We start from the raw sequence: 22,100 nt of genomic DNA, 5'->3' as shown, positions 1-22,100 counted from the left end.
TAAGTGATGCGATCTATGGGATGGGAAATAACACTCTCGCTGTCTGAAACTTTCACTTTCTGATTTATTCACTCACCCGCGCAAACCAGAACAAAATTACGACGACCGGCCGATCGTTTTGCCTTCCGCACAAAGCAAAACTAAACTTCGACGACCGGCCGATCCGCTTACTGGAGAAACACGACCGGACAAGAAACAAACTTTCACTTTCTGATTTATCTACTCACCCACACAAAGCAAAACTAAACTTTGACGACCGGTCGATCCGCTGACTGGAGAAACACGACCGGACAAGAAACAAACTTTCACTTTCTGATTCATTTACTCACCCGCGCAAATCAGAGCAAAATTACGGCGACCGGCCGATCGTTTTGCCTTCCGCACAAAGCAAAACTAAACTTCGACGACCGGCCGATCCGCTGACTGGAGAAACACGACCGGACAAGAAACAAACTTTCACTTTCTGATTTATCTACTCACCCACACAAAGCAAAACTAAACTTTGACAACCGGTCGATCCGCTGACTCGAAACAAGAGCCAACACGCACTGAACTAATTAACTTTACTACCGGCCGCGCAATGCAAATCTCAAAATTTCGGCAAATCGCGCGATTGTACGGCCGTCCGAAACAAGAGCCAACACGCACTGAACTAATTAACTTTACTACCGGCCGCGCAATGCAAAACACAAAATTTCGGCAAATCGCGCGATCGTACGGCCGTCCGAAACAAGAGCCAACACGCACTGAACTAATTAACTTTACTACCGGCCGCGCAATGCAAATCTCAAAATTTCGGCAAATCGCGCGATCGTACGGCCGTCCGAAACAAGAGCCAACACGCACTCTGGCTTTCGGCCAAATTACCTATTCGGGCAAATCTCCTATTCGGTCAAATGTCCCATTCGGCCACATGACCTATTCCGCCAAACGACCTATTCGGCTAAACGTCTTATTCGACGAAATGTCCTATTCGGCCAAATGTCTTATTCGGTCGGAAGGTTGACCTAAATGTCCGATTCGGCTAAATGACCTGTTCGACCAAAGGACCTATTCGTCCAAATTTCTTATTCGGTCAAATGACCAATTCAGCTATATGACCCTTTCGGCCAAATGACTGTCGGCCTAATTTCCCCAAATGACCTATTCGGTCAAATATCCTATTTGGTCAAATGACCTATTCGGCCAAATGTCTTATTCGGCCAAATGACCTAATCGATCAAATTACCTATTCTGTCAAATTACCTATTCGGCCGAATTACCTATTCGGTCAAATGACCTAAATGGTATTCGACCGATCAGTATTCGGTCATACGGCCCTTTCCCGTTAAGATGTGTCCAAGGTGCAAATATTTAGTTTAGGAGACAAGGCTCAATAAACCAACTTAGGAATAACAGAGCTAATATGTGATTATTTATTCCCTAAGAGTTGAAAAATATCTAACCTAAAATGAATTTGTTCCTTGTGGTGAAAATTTTTGTCTGTTGCATTTTTTTCGTTTACATAAACCGATCTTGATTATAAAATTATCCAAAGCCAAATTTTTAAGTTATTACAAAAGTTATTTTCGCGAGAATGTAATTTTCAGGTAAGCGGTTAAGCCGGAAGAATGTTAAGTTCGGAGAAATGATATTTTATATGATATGATATGAAAAAAATGATATTCTCGAGGAACTATTTTTCTTATGAATATTATTTCCGAGGAAATGTTATTTTGCATTGTTGTATAAAATAAAACAGCGCGCATGCCCGAAGGTTGGATGGTGGAATGTAATTTAAATTATGGCAAGTGTTCGTTATGTGTAGTCTAACGCATATTGTGTCCAATCTCCGTTATGTCTAACCTTATTTAAGTCTAACGTACGTATGTGTGACATCGCGTTTATTTCCTATTAAATAATTTTTAAGAATAATTTTCAATAAACTTTCTCTTCTGTTAGTTCTGATATTATAGAGCATTTCCTTCACAATATCAATCGAATTTGGTCTATCCATAATTTGTACAAAGTGGGTCAATCGTCCTCCGTCCATTTATATCATGAAGTATCAATCCGTCTTCATCGCTAGAGCTAGGGAGTGCAAGGCGCACCTCAACGTCCAATTCCAATAATGTTACCTTCATCACACACATGTGTAGATAAGTTTCAGCGTATGAAGACAGCTAGAAGGTTCGACGGTTGGATTGTATGCATATTAGCTTCATCCACGAGTCAAGGAGATATCGCTCGAGCATGTTACGAACTACCACGGCCCTGCCACCTATCATCGAAACTGACGAGTAACCAAACAAATTTCAACACTGGAACATGTTCGTAAAGTCGAACGTTGAATTGTGCGGACCGCAGGTACATTTTTCTTTTTATATGAATACCAATATAACGGATACGTTAAAACTTTATTCGAATTCTATTCTCGACCAGCGCACTTCGAAGCAACGCTGCTGCCTCCACAGGCGAAGTCCTCCACTGTTTAGATTCTGTGTCTCTCCCGCTGTGTTTGTTTGCATCGACTTCAATTCGGGTGGAGGATCGAGCGCGCGCACTCTTCAACTGCCTACTCCAATAGACCCAGACTCCAATATACCTAGTTTGTCTAACTAACTCCGATGATGGTAGCGCAATGCCCAACCTAATTCATATTCCCTCGAATGTTTGTTTCTCGAATGGACGGCTTAGAGGCAGCAGCGGCAGCAACAACACTCAACAGTCACGCACATATCGGATCGAAATTCTGCTATTAGTTTCATTCTGCCCCCAAACATCCTACACACGGACCGGAGGACCGTGTCTCGATTCTGCGCGACTTCCAACTGCTGGGGGGATGGAGGGAAACCGCCCGCCCGCCGTTGGGGATTGTGGAAGGTGCGCATTCTCCCCCGTTAAACATTCGCACAAAAACGGTCGACCTGGTTGGGCGGGGGAGGGGGTTCTACAGGGAAGTTGAGTGCGGGCTCGTCTAGCAGACACAATTTGTAATCAAAATACACGAGAAAGGAGCGAATGCTTGATTGAAATTGGATTAAAATATCATGAATTTGAAATTAAAAACGTATTTTGTTTATGTCAATCTGTGGGAATGGCATGCACGAAAGTGCTTTTTGTTTATTCTAGCCTCATTTTTCGAGAACACATCACATGCTAATCATATTTAAATTATGCTCATGTATGTTCTAATAATATTTGAAAACAAAAATTATATCTTGCTTTGTCTTATGAATATGTTAGCTTCCTATCTCTAACTCGAACTTATTAATATACTGATTAGTTTTAGAATAATTGCACATCGAACTTCATTGCAAATCAAACTTAAAGCTTGTCGAAAAAAATAAAACACGTCGAAATTTATATTCTTTCCTTTTTGCTCCATTTTGCTCCTACAACTTTGCTGTTCGCATTAGATGGCAAAGCAGCATTGAGGACAACTCCGCCGGCAGGAGCTGGAAACTTAAAGTCTTTGTTGTGCACCTCCTCCGCATGTTGATCCAACTCTATGTTGTCTGTTGCATGCAAAGCCCGAAAACCTTCCGCACCTCAACTGGCCGGCCAGACAGCAGAGCAAGAGAGCTGTCAGATAGACACAGGTCTTCGGCTGCATCCCCCCGCGGCTTGTGGTTTTACCTTTGTCGAACTTTACCAGAACTTCCATCAGCAGCATGCCTCCCACGTCTCCCAGTCGAGGGACAAACGGGCGAGACGCTTCGTTTACCAACTCCCTTAGCGGGGGGAGGGCGAACGACTATGCGCTATGAATATTCATGCTTCCTACATTTCCCCGAGAGCTGTGCGGTGCGATGCGTTGTTTGTTGCCAGTACACGAACATGCTTCCCATTTGATGAGAATCTAGTTGCACACATGAGAAAAATTATGCCGATGATGACGATGCCATCGTCAGACGTTCATACAATGTTGCAACAACGACAGAGCGTCAACACAAAAGGGTCACGACATCAATTCTCGACAGCATGGGGTCCTATTCTCGTTACAGGATTGGAGATCAATCTGAGCAAATTTTAATTCGTTTCACTAAAATGTAGGCAAAATTCTAATTTATCAGCAAAACTGCTTACGATCGGTCCTTTTCCCTAACCATGTGATGTTTGTGCATGAGTGCTGTAATCGGATTGATATTAATCTGCTCCACCATGGTGCATCACTAATTAATGGAGGAAACATTTCACTCTGCTTATGGTTATGGTTTGCTTTTGTTTGATGGCAAAATGCGTATCGAAACTGCTGTAGACTTCACAGTCAGCCCAGATAAGGCAGAATAACGAACAGCCTATCTAGAGAGCAGAAGATGACAAGTGATTTGCGTGAGGAAGCACAAGTTTAATTCATGCATAACGAGCTAACATCAACAGTTGAGCATAGTTGTGGAAATGAGTTGGAGCAAATCGTTGCAGGATCGAAATCATGGGCACTCACAGTTTCACATTAATACATTGTTTCTTACATGGATTAAGGTTCAGAGCTATAGCAATTCCATTGATTAATCAATGCTATCTCAGTAAGGTCGATGAATAAAAAATAAAGATAAGCTGTATGGCTGTTTGATTTTTTTGTTCGGGATGAACTACTCCGCTTATTACTTTGAACTTTTGTAGTGTTCTCCGACCCGTGTTCTTTGTTTAGGGCATGTCTTTCTACTCCATTGCTGATGATAAGAAATGGGGCAGTCGTTTTCTATTCAAATATTTCCAATCCAGTTGTGAAGCCACTTTAGATTGGGGTATCGCAGTTTATACCCTTTGAGAAGTGACTTAAAGTGACTATCAAAGATGCGCCTATTAAAACTTTTCAGCTTCTTCAACGAAAAAGTGAGATAGATATAACGTGAGTTCTATTCCATATCCGGATCGGTAGTTGGATCTGATACCGATTTTTTAAACATATTCGGTAAATTAAATCCATCCGGATTATGAACGGAATCATTTAAGCCCAAAAAGATTGCTTTTGAACCCAAAAACGATTCTGTTCGGCAGCCCAAAAGGAATCCGGTCAGATTCCGTTCAGTCTAAACAGATTCCGTTCCGGATTCGAAGACTTAACACAATAACGCTCGGAAGACCAAAAGGATTCCTTTCCGAAGCTCAAAACGATTCCGTTCGAAAGCCTAAAAATATTCCGTTTGGAAGCCCAAAATGATTCCTTTCGAAAGCTCAAATGGATTCCGTTCAAAAGCCCAAAACGATAACGTTCCAAAGTTTAAAAGGATTCCTTTGGGAAGCCCAGACATATTTCGTTTGGAAGTGCAAAATAATTCCGTTCAGAAACCCAAAAGAAATTCGTTCAAAAGCCCAAAAATACGTCCAGAAGCCCAAAAAGAATTCCGTTCCGAAGCCCAAAATCGATTCTGTTCTGAAACTCAAAAGAAATCTTTTCAAATACCCGAAGGGCTCTGTCTGGAAGTCCGAAAGGATTCCGTTCCTAAGCCCAGAATAATTGTGTTCGGAATCCAAAGAAGACTCCGTTTGGAGGCCCAAAAGAATTCCGTTCAGAAACCCAAAAGAACTTCAAACGTAAGCCGAAAAAAAATCGTTTGGATGTTCAAAACGATAACAATCAGAAAGGCCAAAAGGATTCCATTTGGAAGCCCTGAAGGATTCTGTTTGGAATCCCAAAAGAATTCCGTTCCGAAACCTAAAAGAATTTCGTTCGGAAGTTGAAAGCCCAAAACGATTCCGTTCGATAGACCAAAACGATAAGCTTCGGAAGTTTAAAAGGCTTGAAAGACTCAGATGGATTCCGTTCGGAAACCCAAACAAATTCCGTTCGGGAGTCCAGAAGGACTTCGTTCAGTTGCCCTAATGCCTACGCTCGGACATTCAAAAGAATTCCATTCGAAAGCCCAAAAACAATTATTTTCGGAAATCCAAACGGTTTTCTTTTAGATACTCAAAAGTCTCGGAAGTTCCAAAGGATAATGTTCGAAAGCCCATAATGAATGCGGTTTGAAGCGGAATGGAATTCCGTTCAAAATGCCAAACTGAATCGGCTCCAAAGCAAAAGCCCAGAAGGATCTCGTTGGGAAACCTAAACGAATTCCGCTTAGAAAACCAAAATAAGTTCGTTCGTGAACCCAAAACATTTCCGTTTAGAAGCATAAAAAGTATTTTGTACAGGTATCAAAAAGTCTCTGCATGGATTCTCAATAAGGAAAAAATGCTACTTTAGCGGTCCAAAACAATTTCGTTCGAAAGCTCAAAGGATTCCATTTTGGTATCCAAAAGGATTCCGTTCAGATGAACAAATGGCTCAGCTCTGAAGTACAAAAAGATTCCGTTCGGAAGCCTAAAAGGATTCCGTTCGGAGGTCCAAAAGGATTGCGATTGGAATCTCAAACTCCGTTTCGAAGCGCAAAGCAATAACCTCCGGAAGACTAAGGATTTCGTTTGGAAGATCAGAAGGATTCCGTTCGGAATTCGTTCTTCTAGGTCAAAAGGCTCCATCCGGAGTACCAAAAAAGTTCTTTTTGGAATGCCAGTCGAACTCCATTCGGAAGACCAATATGATAACGTCTGGAAGAACAAAGAGATTCCAATTGGAAGTCCGAAAAAATCTTTTCATAAATCCAAAAGAAGTTCGCTCGAAAGGCCAACAATTGTCGTTTAAAAGTTCAAAACGATTCTGTTTGAACACCCAAAAGGATTCCGTTCAGATGTCTAAAAAGCTCCCGTCGGAAGTCCTGATGAATTCCGTTCGGAAGCCCAAAAGGTTTCTTTTCGGAACCAAAAATTACTCGGTTCGGAAGCTCAAAACAATTACCTCCGGAAGACCAAAAGGATTCCGTTCGAAAGCCCAAAAGAAATCCGTTTGGAAGCCCAAAAGGATTCCGATCAGATTTCGTTCGGAAGCCCAAACGATTTAGAAAATCCATAAAAAAAGTTCGTTCGTAAACCCGAAACAATTCCATTTGGAAGCCTCAAAAGTAGTTAGTTCAGATATCCAAAAGGCTCCGCACGATAGGAAAAATTCCATTTAGAAGTCTAAAAATAGTTTCGTTAGAACGAAAGAATTCCATTTGGTAGCCCAAAAGGATTCCGTTCAGATGAACAAAAGGCTCCGCTCTGAAGTACATAAAACAATCCGTTCGGAAGCCTAAAAGAAGTTCAAAAGGATTCCGTTTGGAATCTCAAAAGGACTCCGTTTCGAAGCGTCGCAGCGGAAGACCGTAAATATTTCGCCCAGAAGGATTCCATTCGTAATTCGTCTTTTTCGCTCAAAAGACTCCACCCGGAGTACTAAAGAAGTTCACTCGAAAGCCCAAAAAATGTCGTTTGCAGGTTCAAAACAATTCTATTCTAAAACCCAAACAGATTCCGTTCAGATGTCTCGAAGCTCCGCTCGGAAGTTCTGGTGAATTCCGTTCGGAAACGAAAAACGTTTCTTTTCGGAATTAAAAATGACAAAACAATAACCCCCGGAAGAAAGATTCCGTTCGAAAGCCCAAATAAATTCCGTTTGGAAGTCCAAAAGGATTCCGTTAGATGCCTAACAGGCTTCACTTGAAAGTCCAAAAGTAACTCGCTAAAAAGCCCGAAAAGATTCCGTTCGAAAGCCCAGAACGTTCCTGTTCGAAATCCCAAAAAAAATCCGTTCAGATGTCTAATTCAGTTTAGACACTGTTGGCTCATTGCCAACAAGGGATCGATACAGGTTGGAGGCAGTCACTAACAACACAGCCCACTGCTGGTCGCTGGCGACTACCGCACACGCACACTACTAATGATGACGACGCAGCTATGCCGGCTCACTGCCAGCACCTATTGACCGGCACACTGCCGACCAAACACGATGACGTCACCTCACAACCCACTGCTTGAACCCAACGGTTGGCCCACTGCCAATGTTGGGTAAGCGACGACGAAGACGATGAGGTTGTGCTGGCTCACTGCCAACACACGAATGCACCGCACCGCAGGTACTGCCGTCTCAATGCTGATCGTGTCGGCCTCCGTACCGTACGATGATTGGAAGCAGTCGGCTTGCTGCCAACACAAGCACGAATGACGACGATGCAAGCCGGTACGCTACTGACGCTGCTGTTGAGATGGTCGACGAAAACCACACGAACGATGGTCCACAGCACGATAAAATGGCTTCTGTTCGCCCAGTGGAAAGCGTCGCTTATTTTAATTAACTCTTAAAATAAGCTCTGAAAAGAGCTACTAATTAACTCTTCCATTAAGTGAGCGAGCTAATCCACTGGTTGAACGAAGGAACTAGTAATGGCTTCGGCGTGGCACTGGAACTGTTCCGACCGAACTGTTGGACCGATTGGCGAAGGGGTTCTTCCTCGGGTTGATGACAAAAAACTCCGGCTTTTCACTTCTGGTTTTTATTCCGCACACTTTGAGGTACAATTTACGAATGAACAAAATCTGTTTCTTACATCTACTTTTATAATAATTTGGATACAAAAAAAAGTACATTTGGGATTGATGGCTTATTTTGATTGGTCGTCGTAAGCGAGCTTCTGATTGGCTCCTCGGTAGCTCTTCGATGGGATGATGCGGTCGACTGTACTTTTCATCACGGCTTGCGAGGCATGACGGCGTCGGCATTCATGTTGGGCTGGTTTGAGTCGCAGTCGCCTCGCCACCTCCAAAGTGGCAACGTGTAAATACTGCACGTCGAGGAGCGATGACTGAATGATTGACGCTATAGAATGACGTCATGGGATTTTTCGCTAGAGCGAACATCCTCCCCCGGCGATCGTCGCCGGCATCCAAAGACCCCCATTTGGACGGTTATCCTCTATCAGAAGAATAGAAAGTTTGGTTATTGATCGTCTATATATTGCGTTTCCCACCTTAACATCAACAACCCTTACAAGATTATCCTCGCCGGGATAAACATGAGTGATTATACCCAGTTTCCATTGCTGTGGTGGAAGTGTTTTATCTTCCAGCAGAACTACAGTACCAACACGTAGGTTTGGGTTTCGGGCGAAGTTTTTCCCTCTTGGCTGAAGACTCACGAGATAGTCGTGTACCCAAGACTTCCAAAAGTGTTCCCTCATCTGCTGCAAGTGCTGCCATCTTGACAGACGGTTTTTGCTGAGGCCATCATACGACGGCTCGGGAACGGCGGTCATTGGACGACCGATAAGGAAGTGTGCTGGAGTAATAACTTCGCTCTCAGCAGGATCATCGGAATGCGAAAAAAGCGGTCGCGAATTGAGTATAGCCTCAACTTGAGTTAACAAAGTGTACATTTCTTCGAACGTCAACAAATTACCCTTTAGAATTCGCTTCAGATGATACTTTGTACTTTTGACTGAAGCCTCCCAAATTCCGCCAAATTCAGGGGCATCGGGTGGTATAAAATGCCAACTTATCTCTTTGGTCTGGCAAAACGATTCGATTTGATTTATGGCAGCATTCTGACGAAACAGAAGATACAACTCATTAAGCTCGGACTTAGCACCACGAAAATTGCTACCGTTGTCAGAGTGGAGCTCGCGAATCAATCCCCTACGACTGACAAATCGCTGCAATGCAGCGATGAAAGCGGCAGTTGTCATGTCGGAGACCAGTTCCAAATGGAGTGATTTAGTGACCAAACATACAAACACACATAAGTAACCCTTCACTGTCACTGACTTTCGACCACTTTGCTTTATTTGAAACGGTCCGGCATAATCGACCCCTGTTACTTCAAACGGGGCAGAAGGAGTAACACGACTCCGTGGTAAATTACCCATATACTGCGTTACGCTACGTGGTTTCACACGAAAACACTCAACACATCTCCTAGTGATTTTTCTAACAGCTGAACGAGAACCTAGTAACCAGAATCGTTGCCGGAGGGCTGACAATAAGCCGGAAGGGCCTATATGCAAATGTTCTAAGTGGTATTCACGTATGATCATGTCGGTGAGCGGATGTTTGGGCAAAATGTATTGATGCTTTGCATCAAACGGAATTTGAGACTTCTGAATTCGACCACCTACTCGCAGTGCTCCGTCAAGAATAAACGGTCCCAGAGTTTTCAACAATTTCGATGGTTCGCCGGTTTGCACTCTACGGACTTCATCCGGTATTGATTCACTTTGAATCACACGTACTATCATATGAAGTGCTGACCGTAGCTCGGAAATGGAAAGATACCTGTGTAGAATTCGATGTGCAGGATCCTTGACTCGACAATTTTTTAGAAATCGTTGTACGTAGGCTAGAACGCGTTGCAATTTGCGCAACGACTCAAATCTCTTGAAAACAGGAAGATCGTCACTATTAATTACCGGCATAATTGTTACAGATATAGCCTTCATTTCAGGCATCAAATCATCAGATATCGGATCTGGCACGGTGGACTCGTAAACCTTTGAATGAAGGAACATTGGACCTTCCCACCATAACGAGTTATCCTTTAGGCTACCAGGCAGTTGCCCACGGGAAATCACATCCGCAGGATTATCCTTGGACCGAACGTAACACCATTTATAGTGACCACTATCCTTCGTTATTTCCATGACACGATGCTGAACAAACGGCTGTAGCCGTGCTGGTGCCTTTTGCAACCAGGAAAGGACAATTTGGCTGTCCGACCATAAACAAACGAAAGAAAATTGGATTTTAATGTGGAACTGATTTTCTTCACTAGTTTAGACAGTAATACCGCTGCGCAAAGTTCCTTACGAGGAATAGTAAGTTCCTGCAGAGGAGCAATTTTGGACTTGCTACACAAAAGCCTGACTATGCAACTACCATCTGGACAAATACTACGTATGTAAAGACAAGCGCCATACGCTATACCAGAGGCGTCTGCAAAACCGTGTAACTCCAAGGCCACAAAATCCGCACTAATAACTGGTCTAGGAATTCTGATATTTTTAACTTGTTCTAGAGATGTTCGGAGGAGCAACCAATCAGCTAAGAGGCCCTCTTCTAGGACTTCATCCCAATCCAACTTCGCGACCCATGTCTGTTGCATCAAACGTTTAGCAAGAACTGTAATGGGCGCAAGTAACCCCAACGGATCAAACATTTTCGCGACGTCTGAGAACAGTTGACGCTTAGTCACTGCTGTGTCATTCGACGAAGAAGATTGGCAAAACAGAAACTCATCTCCCTTTGGATTCCACGTTAGTCCGAGTGTCTTCATTACTTCGTTCGCCGACATATCATCAAGAAGCACTAACGTTTCACGCTCAGCCTCAGGAACGTCTTCCAAAATCGCTTCATTGTTGGCACACCACTTATGCACAGGAAACCCTCCTTTTCAAGCAATCTTTCTAGCTGCTTTCGACATTCAACCGCTTCTCGAACAGTTTTCGCACCTGACAGAACGTCATCTACATAACAGTCTTCTTGTATCACACGAGCTGCAAGAGGAAAATCGACTCCTTCGTCGACGCTCAGCTGGACTAACGATCTAGTAGCCAGAAAAGGAGCAGCGGATGTCCCGTATGTGACAGTCATTAACTCGAGAACTTTGATCGGATCGGTAGGTTTAGAGCGCCAAAATATTCTCTGAAGAGGAGTTTGTTCGGGTTGAACCAGAATTTGCCGATACATTTTCTGTATATCAGCAGTAAACACAAACGGGTGAGTACGAAATCTCAAAAGAATCGACATCAAATCACTTTGGACAACCGGACCCACTTTCAACACCTCGTTGAGAGAAACACCGTTCGGCGGCTTCGCCGACGCATCAAACACAACCCTTAATTTAGTGCTTGAGCTCGTTGGACGATACACGGCGTGATGTGGCATGTAATACGTAAGAAATCCCGGAGGATCGTTAGCTTCTCTAATTTCTCTGCAGTGACCCAGTAACATGTACTCTTCAATGAAATTAGAGTACTGTTGATGAAGATCCGGATCCTTTAACAAACGCCTTTCTAAGAAGAAAAAACGTCGTAGAGCCAAAGAACGATTGTCGGAAAGCTGAATAACATTTTCACGTGTTGGGAGTTTCACGACATATCTGCCATCCTCGTTGCGACGATACGTGTTCCGAAATAATTCCTCGCATTCATCCTCTTCTCCGGTGTGGACAGGAATTTCATCAACCTCTTCAATCTGCCAGAAACGTTTAATCGTTTCGTTAAGCGATTCAACAGCAACACAATTTATTTGCTGGATATTCACGACAGCCGGCATCTCATCTCGGATCTCTCCGGCTACTATCCATCCCAATTCAGTTTCACGCAGCTCTGGGAGGCCATCAGCAAGAATAATATGCCCAATCTTCAACAATGCAAAGAAGTGGCTCATTCCAATCAATAAATCTACTGCCGCGGGTACATGGAAGTTTGGATCAGCCAATCGTATGTTAGAAGGAATGTTCCAGTGAGAAATGTTGACTGATCTACACGGCAACGGACTAGTAATTGTTGCAGTGACCAAGCATTTGAGAGTCGTTTTATAATCACTGCATAGCGAGTGGAGACCAACATCAACCAGACAATTGGACTTACTGCGTGCAGAACTGACACCAACAATGTCAACATTCACTGGAGTTCCCGTGCACCCTAGCTTCTTGAACATTGAAGTGGAAATCAAGTTTGTTTGAGCCCCGCAATCTAGAAAGGCCCTGCACGGAACTGTACGACCTGACTTGTCAATCAGATTCACCATAGCTGTCAGCATCAACACATTAGGAAGTGCAACACCTTGTGCACACGAGGAGGATACTGTAGTCGATTGTGCAGGTTCACCACATGAGGACTGGGGAACATCAGTGACAGGTTTCTGAATAACGTCGTTAGGCTTCTGACCAGAAGCGGTAGTTGAGGTTTATGCTTTCAACAGTTTTCCTCCCATCATCGTGCAGCAAAGAATGGTGCCGCTTACCACATTTTGAGCACCGGTTTTGGATGAACAATCAATGGAATTATGACCACGACGAAGGCAGTTGAAACATGAGCGAGATTCCTTGACCTTACCAATTCGCGCATTCACTGATAGTTTACGAAAATCAGGACACTGGTAACTGAAGTGAGATTTACCACAAAAATGACAAGACTCATTAGCATCCGAAGTAGCAGCATGGATCTTAACACTGGCAGGTTTCATGCCAACATGGGAAGATTTTCCAGGTAGTGGTTTAGCGGAAATTGATGGATTGTCTACTTCACACCGCTCCAAAACGCGGCACTGATCTTTGAGAAACAATAACGTTTTATCCAAATCGGGCAAGTCGCCATGGTTAAGAGTGCGTTCCCACTGTTTACGCGTAGAAGGGTCAAGACAAGAAACCAATATTTTATTGATAATCAAACCAGCAGTTGTACCCACCGGCTGCTTCATGAACTTTAATCCCTCAATGTTTCTGGTACAAGTATCAACCAATTCCCTCAATTCCTTGTGGCATTCCCTATTCATTCTCTTCATTCCCAAAAGTTCGGAGATATGCGTATCAACGATGATACGAGGATTTTCGTATCGCTCGGTCAAAATTTTCCAAGCATGTTGGTAATTGTTGTCTGCCAATGTTTTGGAATCAATAATTCCGGAAGCAGCACCTATCAAAGACTTTTCCAAGTGATGTAGTTTGATTGTGTCGGAATCTGAACCCTTCCCAACGATGTCCTCAAACATCGCTTTGAAACGAGGCCAATTTTCGTATTTCCCATCGAATGTGGGAATGGGAGCTCTCAGCGGTACTTGCTGAACAATTATACTGGAAGAGCCAGTCTGTTGCAAGACATTAGAGACGCGAGGAACCTTTTGCAATGATTCCATCAAACCCTCCAAGCGTACAAGTGCTTCTGTATGAAGCTTATCGAATTCATTTAATTTCTCATCTTGCTCGTCAACTTTTGTTGGAGGAACAAGTCGCAAAACTTCTTTGTGCAGCGTAGTGTATTCGGCATAATGCGTTTCGAGCTTCTTGGAAAAACTTTCAAAGAGGGAGACTCACCTGAGAAGGGTCGTCTTCCGCATTTTCCAGTGCGTTGGATATAGCGGTGACCTTACCCTTTACCTGTCCGCGCTGATGGATGGCCTGCTTCGCTTCCTCCATGGTTGGTTGCTTCTTGGGTTTGAACGGCGAATGTTCCACTGGCATTGAGATTTTATCGCTACGGGTAGAGCGGTATACACTTTGGCACTTTTAGTTTCTTGTAGGTCAGTATGACTGTCTCACTGTACACTTTTTCGCTGGTAAAGTTCGACTGTTCCAAGTTACTGTTCTGATAATCGCTTTCTTATAGCACTTTTAGTTCACTTGAGTTCTTCACAGGACTGTATTCACTTTTCACTCACAAATCCGGTTCCGTATCACTTACAAATCCGGTTCCGATGGACCAAATTATGTTGGCTCATTGCCAACAAGGGATCGATACAGGTTGGAGGCAGTCACTAACAACACAGCCCACTGCTGGTCGCTGGCGACTACCGCACACGCACACTACTAATGATGACGACGCAGCTATGCCGGCTCACTGCCAGCACCTATTGACCGGCACACTGCCGACCAAACACGATGACGTCACCTCACAACCCACTGCTTGAACCCAACGGTTGGCCCACTGCCAATGTTGGGTAAGCGACGAAGAAGACGATGAGGTTTTGCTGGCTCACTGCCAACACACGAATGCACCGCACCGCAGGTACTGCTGTCTCAATGCTGATCGTGTCTGCCTCCGTACCGTACGATGATTGGAAGCAGTCGGCTTGCTGCCAACACAAGCACGAATGACGACGATGCAAGTCGGTACGCTACTGACGCTGCTGTTGAGATGGTCGACGAAAACCACACGAACGATGGTCCACAGCACGATAAAATGGCTTCTGTTCGCCCAGTGGAAAGCGTCGCTTATTTTAATTAACTCTTAAAATAAGCTCTGAAAAGAGCTACTAATTAACTCTTCCATTAAGTGAGCGAGCTAATCCACTGGTTGAACGAAGGAACTAGTAATGGCTTCGGCGTGGCACTGGAACTGTTCCGACCGAACTTTTGGACCGATTGGCGAAGGGTTTCTTCCTCGGGTTGATGACAAAAAACTCCGGCTTTTCACTTTTGGTTTTTATTCCGCACACTTTGAGGTACAATTTACGAATGAACGAAATCTGTTTCTTACGTCTACTTTTATAATAATTTGGATACAAAAAAAAGTACATTTGGGATTGATGGCTTATTTTGATTGGTCGTCGTAAGCGAGCTTCTGATTGGCTCCTTGGTCGCTCTTCGATGGGATGATGCGGTCGACTGTACTTTTCATCACGGCTTGCGAGGCATGACGGCGTCGGCATTCATGTTGGGCTGATTGGAGTCGCAGTTGCCTCGGCACCTCCAAAAATGGCAACGTGTAAATACTGCACGTCGAGGAGCGATGACTGAATGATTGACGCTATAGAATGACGTCATGGGATTTTTCGCTAGAGCGAACAGACACCCAGAACAAGTTCGTTTTATAGCCCAAAAGAAACCAGTTTGGAAGTCCAGAAAAATCCGTGAAGATGGCCAAAAGGGAAAAGCTCGGAAGTTTAAAAGGATTCCGTAGAAAAGCCCGAAAAAATTCTGTTCAGATACCCAAAAGGATTCCGTTCAGAAACCTAAAATTATTCCGTTCAGAATCCCAAAAAGACTCCATTTGGAAACCCAAAACGATAACGTCCGGAAGACCAAAGGATTTTGTTTTAGTCCGGTCGGAAGCCCAAAAGAATACAAAAGAATTCCGTTAAGAAACCCAAAAGAGGTTCGTTCTAACGCCCAAAAGAATGACGTTTAGAAGCTTTTTGAAAACCCAAAAGAATACAGTTTAGATACCCAAAAGATTCGCTCGGAAGCCCAAAAAGATTCCGATTAATAATCCAAAACGATTCTGTTTGGAAGCTTAAAAGAATTTCATTCGGAAACCTAACATGATTCCGTTCAGAAGCCCAAAATGATTCCGTTCGGAATTCCAAAAGGACGTTTGGAAGCCTACAAAGATTTCGTTTTGAAGCTTAAAAGTCTTCCATTTAGAAACCCAAAAGAAGTTCGTTCGACAGCCCAAAAGAAGCCAGTTTAGAAGTCCAAAAAAATCCGGTCAGATGACCAAACGGGTTCGCGGAAGTCCTAAAAGATTCCGTAGAAAAGCCCGAAAAGATTCTGTTCGGATGCCCAATAAGGATTCCGTTCAGAAGCCTAGAATCAAGCCGTTCAGAAAGCCCAAAACGATAACGACCGGAAGACCAAAAGGATTATGTTTCGAAGACCAAAAGGCTTTTGGTCAGATGCCCAAAAGAATTTCGTTAAGAAACCCAAAAGAAGTTCGCTCTGAAACCCAAAAGAATGACGTTTAGAAGCTTTTTGAAAACCCAGAAGATTATAGTTTAGATACCCAAAAGATTCACCCGGAAGCCCAAAAAGATTCCGTTTGATAATCCAAAACGATTCTGTTTGAAAACTCATAAGAATTTCACTCGGAAACCTAACATGATTCCGTTCAGAAGACCAAAATGATTCCGTTCGGAATCCCAAAAGGACGTTTGGAAGCCTACAAAGATTTAATTTTGAAGCATAAAAGTCTTCCATTAAGCAGCCCAAAAGAAGTTCATTTGACAGCCCAAAAGAAGCCAGTTTGGAAGTCCAAAAAATTCTGTTAAGATGACCAAAAAGGTTCGCGGAACTCCTGAAAGATTCCGTAGAAAAGCCCGAAAAGATTCAGTCCGGATGCCAAAAATTTTCAGTTCAGAAGCCTAGAATCAAGCCGTTCAGAAAGCCCAAAACGATAACGACCGGAATACCAAAAAGATTCTGTTTCGAAGACCAAAAGGCTTTTGGTCGGATGCCGAAAAGAATTCCGATGAGAAACCCAAAAGAAGTTCGTTCTGAAGCGCAGAAGAATAACGTTTAGAAGTTTTTTGGTAACCCAAAAGAATATAGTTTAGATACCCAAAAGATTCGCTCAGAAGCCCAAAAAGATTCCGTTTGATAATCCAAAACGATTCTGTTTGAAAGCTCATAAGAATTTCACTCGGAAACCTAACATGGTTCCGTTCAGAAGACCAAAATAATTTCGTTCGGAATCCCAAAAGATTTAGTTTAGAAGCTTAAAAGTCTTCCATTTAGAAACCCAAAAGAAGATCGTTCAAAAGAAGCCAGTTTGGAAGTCCAAAAAATCCGTTAAGATGACCAAAAGGGTTCGCTTGGAAGTCCAAAAAGATTCCGTAGAAAAGCCCGTAAAGATTCTGTTCGGATGCCCAAAAAAGATTCCGTTCAGAAGCCCAGAATCATGCCGTTCAGAAAGCCCAAAACAATAAAGTCCGTAAGACCAAAAGGATTCTGATTCGAAGACCAAAAGGCTACCGGACGGAAGCTCAAAAGAATTCCGTTAAGAAACCCAAAAGAAGTTCGTTGAAAAGCTCTAAACAATTTCGTTTGGAAGCCCAAAAAGATTCCAAAACGAATCCGCTCGGAAGCCTAAAAGAATTCCTTTTGAAAGCCCAACATAATTGCGATCAGTAGCAGAACAAAAGTTCGTTCGAAAGCCCAAGAGAATTTCGTTCGGCATCTCAGGAAGATTTCGTTCTTTGAAAAATTCGACTTTATAAACAAAATGTTCGGAAGTTCAAAATGATTCAGTTAGAAATCTCAAAATAATTGCGATTAGAAGCCCAAAAGTATTGCGACCAACAAAAGTTCTTTTGAATGCACAAAAAATCCGTTCAGTAGCTCAGAAGAACTCTGTTTGAAATACTTCTTTGAAAATTTCAATTTTAAAAACGAACCTCTTTAAGACTTATGAAGATCTTTTGGACTTTCGAATGGGATTTTGGACTTCTGAACGTAATCTTTTTGATCTTCCGAGTGGAGCCATTTGAGCATCTGAACAGAATTTTTCTGGGCTTTCAAACGAACTTCTTTTGGTTTTCTGAACGGAGTTCTCTCGATTCTACGAATGGAATCCTTTTGGTTTTCTGGACAATGTAATTCTAGGCTTCCGATCGGATCGGAATGCTTGTGGGATGCAAATCTCTCTGCCAATAAAAGCTTTTCATCGAAGCCCATTTGGTATTTAGATAATTAATTCACAAAGAACGATTATATTCAAATTAAATTTGTTTACTTCATTTTTTATAGTAGAATAACTTAAAGTAAACAAATGCAACCAAGGATATCAATTTATTGTGACTCAGAAAGTGATCTCATGATCGTCACAATTATCATTGCCGACGAAAAAAAAATGTAAAAATGATGCAATGCCGTATAAACCTTCCGAAATGGATCTAAACAAAGAATAAACAATATGTTCTTCTTTCGAACAGTGCTAATGTGCCAATGATATCACCCACCAAGATTGCTGCGGCGAAATTGGGATAACCCATCACGATGTGACGGTTGGGCAGTGCCGCAAAGGTCTGATCTCATTTATTTGAACGTTGTTGGCCAGAAAAATCAACCGGGCCTTTGAATGCCGTCATCTGGCACGTTGACTTGCGGCGGGGTTGAGTTGATCTTTTTTTTAATAAACATACTTTTTTTAATTGTTATTCCGTCTCGAATAAAACAGTTCAAACTATAAGACAATGCGCAAATTTATGAAATTTGGCTCACTTTTAAAAGAATATGCTTTTTGGGGGAATTACTCAAGAGTCAGCTTGCGAACAATGAGACTCCATTTTCAAGAACAGCTGAAACGATGGTTTCCGATCTGGCTGAAATTTCTAGGCTGGATCGTTTATGTAAAAGAATTTTGTTTACTTTACCACAAACCACAATTTGTTTCTGAATGATTAAATTGTGTTACAACTGTGATTTTTTATGCTGATTTTTGCACTTTGATAATACACATAGTGGTTATCACATCGAGTGCAATATTATGCGGCGGCAAAAACTGTGGGGATCGACGTGGTGATGTCTTCTAAATTTCCACGAAAAATTCGTCTGACTTCTTTTACGATAGATTCTAACGAGCTTAAAAAAAAACTTTCAAATTTTGAAAGGAATTCCTTCAAATTTCCACAGGATTTTTTTAGAAGGATGCGAATGAACCAAGAATTGCCTTATACAAAGTCAATAGGAAGACCACGGTAGGCCGAGTACGTAATCAGTGTGTTGTACAATGACTTAGAGAAAATAGTTCTCATTAATTATCCGAAGGGCACGACCAGGTGTGGCACACGTGATGGATGGATCAAGTGAAAGAAGATTAGCGGACCTACGATACCACATGTTTAGTGACACGTAGCAGAGTTTAAGCTTATTTCTCTTAATTGAGTTTCATTCAACAACAAAAGATTTTCTATATAAGTTTCTGCTTTGAAATAAATAATAGATTACCATTTGTAGTGACTGCAACAATTAATTTATTTTATACGCAACCTTGGGCAAATTTACCTAACACTATCTTCATTTTCATCTGCAATAAATGTGATAAGAAACATTAGTTGCAGATAAAAATCACCATCAAAAAATTAATTACATCGTGACTTGCAATTGTTTGTACGCTAATCCTATTCTACAGGATTTCCCTTACTACTGTATCGCGTATACTCGTGAATCTCCTCCAACCTGACTCAGTCATCAGAAAGTGGCTGTCATAACACTCCAGTTGAATGGAGTGACAAAAACTTTCATTGCTTGATTGATATTGGCCACTCCCAACCAAACGTCAGGCCAAATATCACTCATTATGTGCAATCATCGTAAGCCCACCATAAAAATGTTCACCCATCGCCGTTTACTCAATTACGACGCCTAAAGGTAAATTGAATGGGCTTCTTATCACACAAATCAGATCTGCTTCTGCAGTCGATCCAACCATTTTATGACAAATGATGTTATTTTCCTCGCTCGATGCGACGCATCGTAAGTGGAACCTTAATCTTATCACTTCCGCATGGGAATCCTGTATTCGATAACGCAAACAGAACGATTGATCAAAAGTCAAATCGCATTCCATTGTGTGCTCTTCAGAGAAAACAACGGCCAGTACAATGAACACAACGCGCTTGGATGGTCGTAAAAGTCTAAGCCCTACTTGAGCCGCTATCGGGTACTCATTATTACGGTCGACAACGATCGCGCTAAATTCCAGTAGCCGGTGAACCGCTGAACTTGACGTGTGGAAGCACATTTTATGGTCGCTTCCTCGCCATAGGACCGCAACCGGTCCGCCATCCCAGTGCCCCATAATAATAAATCGATTTAATCCATTTGCCATAAACCTCAATCCGACGATTACCTCCAATAGCGCGATGTCCGAGACCAACGGATGATGCTAGTCGCTGCCAGCACGCTCTCCGTATCCTCCCGCTTGTTCTTCTATTTCTGCTACGTAGGTAAAACAAAAACACTCTTTAGACTTGTCGCCCCGGTTGGCGATTCTGAACGCTTGGCTGTTCTACTGCAGCGTGCACACGTTTCGCACGTACATATATCGGAGTACGACCGATGATTGTGCACACTCACACCCCGCACAACTGTTGTTGTTTTCAATGCAGCTCACAGAGCAGCACCATCAGAGGGGTTCACGAATTTCGCTATCACTAGACGACGGCTGTCGCACACCGCACCCAGCACAGTTGTCGTTGACGTCGACGTCGCCGCCGCCGCAGCTTGTTCTCGATATCAGCTCGTATAACTCACCCCCAAAAACACATCTACCACTTGCAATCTCAACTGCCTGTTCGACTGTCACCGTTCCTGCCCCGTACTACAGAGTGGCACAGCGTAATCCTTTTGTTGTTACTGCTGCGTTTGGATCTGATCTGTATCACATGTGCTGAATCTATTAGCGAGCCGCTGGCGACTGTAGCCTACAAACACCAGAACAGAACCACGGCGCTGTCCGGTATTTTCGGTGCACAAAAACGCTTTATATTCGAAACAAGGTTGTAATTTTAATTTTCTCGTATTTGTATCTTCGTTTAGCGTAGCTCTTCTCAGCAAACGTAAACACTACGCAGTTCAAAGACTTGCGTACTACGGTTGTCAATACGCACGCACTTTACAATGACATGACAGCAACTGCCCCGCTCTTGTTCTGGCAATCGTTAGCCGTCGGAGAAATATCGTAATCTTTTCCGTCAAACTACTGCTAACATTACGACACTCTGGCTTTCAATTCAAGACATTCGATTATTTAGTCGAACGAACTATGAAGAGAACCGGTCTTCCGCTTCCAGAGTGAAGGGTAAATGTCGCTTCACTTTCAAATCAATCACATAACAATGCCACAAACTAGAGCACTTCTGTGCTTCGATTTTCCGCGCTGTTTTCTCCCACTTATACCGTGAATTCACTTGAAGCGAGATTTATGCTTCGATTTTTTCCTCCGTTACACCTCACACTGTCATTGTACACTTTTATCGCTCCATTTTGTAGTTTGCTTTCATGTGAATCTTGCACCCGTTTGTTCTATATTTTCCGTAACACACTACTTGTTGTTCACCGATAACAAATTCTAGTCTCCCCTTTAATCCGCCATATCAATCCGAGTGCCGCTGAACCGAGGCCGAACTGGTGCTCGACCGATGAACAAAGAGCGTCCGTATTGCTGAACGTTTGAAACTCAACTAATCCATACGGTGGTAAACAGCGAACTGTCTCGCGTACGCTACAATGTTCGCACCGTAAACGCTCCGCACTCTCAATCCATCGGCCATCAGTGATTGCGGACGAAAGCGGTTCGCTCCCGTTCTCACGGATTGATTTCTCTCTTCGATGCTCTCACCATCACCCATCCACCATTGTTATATTGCGCTGATTGCATGATGCCTCAGCACTCTCTCCCTCACTGGACCAATCCGTTGATCTATTTGCTCCTAGTTCTCATCTCTGTCACTACACCGACCACCCAATCTAACTGTAAGTATTGAGAAAGAGAAAATTTTGAACCGGGAGAACGAATCATAGTTTGGAGCATAAATTTAAATATGTAACAAGAAAGAAAATCAAGCTGAACAACTCCAAAGCTTCTACTCACATACATTGGATTTTTTAATGTTATCTTTTTCAGAGTTCGAAAAAAAAGAAAAAAAAATGTATTTTCCACCCAACAATTATCCCACCTTAACGTAAACAACGAGAGTAAATACAGATGAGTAGGACCTTTTGTAAAAGTAGGCTCGAGAATAAGTCTCCCTCATTCTGCTGATTCTGCCAAACGAGTCCGGGAGTGAGCAGACCAAACGGGAACGGAAAGCTGGGCGGTGGC

At 42.9% G+C, this 22,100-nt stretch overlaps 1 protein-coding gene across 1 annotated transcript in view; it reads right to left on the bottom strand.

Annotated features, from left to right (window-relative positions):
- LOC134224714 (frizzled-2) overlaps window positions 1–21,480 on the bottom strand; it is a 122,177-nt gene extending 100,697 nt beyond the window's left edge. Inside the window, exon 1 of the mRNA XM_062704244.1 lies at window positions 20,127–21,480. The gene's annotated coding sequence lies outside the window, so the exon portion shown is untranslated. The remainder of the gene's footprint in view (window positions 1–20,126) is intronic.
- Window positions 21,481–22,100: the final 620 nt, after the last annotated feature.

Source organism: Armigeres subalbatus, chromosome 3 (genome assembly GCF_024139115.2).
Source record: "Armigeres subalbatus isolate Guangzhou_Male chromosome 3, GZ_Asu_2, whole genome shotgun sequence".
Classification (NCBI taxonomy): domain Eukaryota; kingdom Metazoa; phylum Arthropoda; class Insecta; order Diptera; family Culicidae; genus Armigeres; species Armigeres subalbatus.
Note: the sequence above shows the minus strand (reverse complement) of the source record. Positions and strands in the feature narration are given on the sequence as shown.